A 2,426-nucleotide genomic window follows, 5' to 3' on the forward strand; every position below is an offset into this window, starting at 1 on the left:
CCAGCAGGAAACCGGAGACCTCAAATTTGTACCACAAAGATTTAATTTCTGCCCATATCGTGAATAAGCTCCGGAGAGGACTCCAGCTCCTGGTGAAGACTGTCTGTGATGAGAAGTCATGCTCGGCTCTGTCAGATCCTAAGTTGAGAACCTTGTTTTGTTCTGGCCTAACACAGAATTGTAAGGAATGTGCCTTGTTTCAAGCCACTGAAGTCTCAGGACATTCAGATGTAGCCACAGGCCTAACGCAGCAGAATTTTTATGGCAGTCAATGCCAGATGCCAGATTTCCGCTGCATGTGTGAATCATTGCTGTAGAAAATGAAGACAGGCAGCTTGCTGTGACTGGTAAAGGAGCAAAGAGAAGAACAAGTACTTTAATACTGAATTTATGTTGTCAAGGGAGTCAACATTATTGTGTAGATTTTTGCTATGACAAGCTTTTCATTTCCTTTCTCTCTCTCCTCCCCTCTGTCTCCTTTCCTCCCTCCCGCCCCCTTCTTCCCTCCCTTCTTCCCTTTTTCCTTTCCTTCATATTTTCTTCCCTCCTTCCCTCCCTTCCTACCTCCATTTCTCCATTTATTTTCTGCTATTTGGACAGAACCCAGAGCCTCACACATACTAGGTAAGTGCTCTACAGCGGAGTCACCCTCAGACCCTCCTTAACCTTTGACACTGTCTCTCGTATCCTGCCATTCAGGCATACTGTATCTTTTACACCTACGGGTGTTTAAATCCATCTAGAAGACCACAGTCTCTGGATTTTAATCTATCACCTTCTGTACAAATATTTTTCACACACTCGGAGATACGTTTTGAAGCTTTTTCAGAAACTCAAAACTACTGAATTCATAGCGCAATCCCACCCCATGCATCCTTGCATTCTCACAACTGCTGAATACATAGTGTAGTCCCATGTCCCATCCCCATGAATCCTTGCATTCTCAAATCACTGAATTCATAACGCAGTCCCATCCCCATGCATCCTTGCATTTTATTTGTTTACATATTCATCCGCTTATGACAAAGCCCATTTTTCCCCTGTCTTTCAGGGCATTTTCAGCATGTGATTTGCTTCTTTTTTCTTATTTTGAATTATAGATCACATCATTTATATGTGCTGTTAAACTACACTCACATCCAAGCTGACTGGAGAGACAGACAACAGTGTGCTCTGCAAAGTAGCAACAGAACATTGATTAACTTATAGCCATGCCTACAAGACAGTGGGTTTCATTGTGATGTTTCATGTCATTGTCACTGTGGTTTGCTCATTCACTTGTTTGCTTTTTATATCTCAGACAGCCTCTTTACAATACATATATGTATATTATATGCTCATATATATCCAGATGCCAGGTAATGGTGGTGCTCGCCTTTAATCCTGGCAGTTGTGGGTATGTCTGAGTTCAGCCTGGTTTACAGAGTGAGTTCCAGGATAGTCAGGGCTACACAGAGAAACCACTTTGTGTAGCACATGAACAGACAAAAAAAAAAACCCATCAAAACAAAAAGTCAGGCATGTATGTATTTTGCGTAAATTCCAAGTATAAGAGAAAATGTGTCATTCTGAATGTCTTATTTTTTAACATGATGATTTGCAATTATAGTCATTTCTGTGAAAATAGCATAATTATGTTCTTTGTGGCTGAGTAAAGCTCCTTTGTGATGCTGAAGACAGCGCAGCAGTTACAGGCACATACTGCTTTGCAGAGACTCTGGGTTCAGTTCAGTGCTTCACTGGCCTGTTGCTCCAGCTCCTGGGGAACCCATCACCTCAGGCTTCAGTGGTCACCTGTACTCATGTACTCAATCCCACCCTCTCATTCTCTCTCTCTCTCTCTCTCTCTCTCTCTCTCTCTCTCTCTCATACACACTCCACACACACACACACACACACACACACACACACACACGCAAGACATAAACACACCCCAAAATAATTCAAATAATAAATAATCAAAAACTCAGTTAAGCATGTATGCTGTAGGAGCAGGGGCTTGTCCTACATGTCTGGAAACTGGAAGAATGAATTAGAAAAAATATGATTACAGATTAAAAAGAGCTTAAATGAGGAAGAAACTCATGGGGAAACATTGCCTAGTCTTACTTAGATAATATTTCTGTTGCTCATTTGTCTGACAGAAAGGGAAGTAGGTATGTAGAGACATGTAGGAAACGACATAGGAAAAGGATTACATAACCTTAAACTTTAATTTATTACCTAACGGCAAACAACTCCTATCAACAGAACTCTGCTGAGATTTCCACAGACATTGGCTAGCCTGATCATTACAGAATCCCACGGATCAGGGGTAACTCTGTCCTGTTAGAAATGAGGAAACTGAGGCACAGTGCAGTGCAGCCATTTGTCACAGGGCAAATGTCAGAGCATTTGAACCCACTCAAAGTTTACAACATTCAATC

This window comes from Microtus ochrogaster, unplaced genomic scaffold, assembly GCF_000317375.1.
Source record: "Microtus ochrogaster isolate Prairie Vole_2 unplaced genomic scaffold, MicOch1.0 UNK41, whole genome shotgun sequence".
Classification (NCBI taxonomy): Eukaryota; Metazoa; Chordata; class Mammalia; order Rodentia; family Cricetidae; genus Microtus; species Microtus ochrogaster.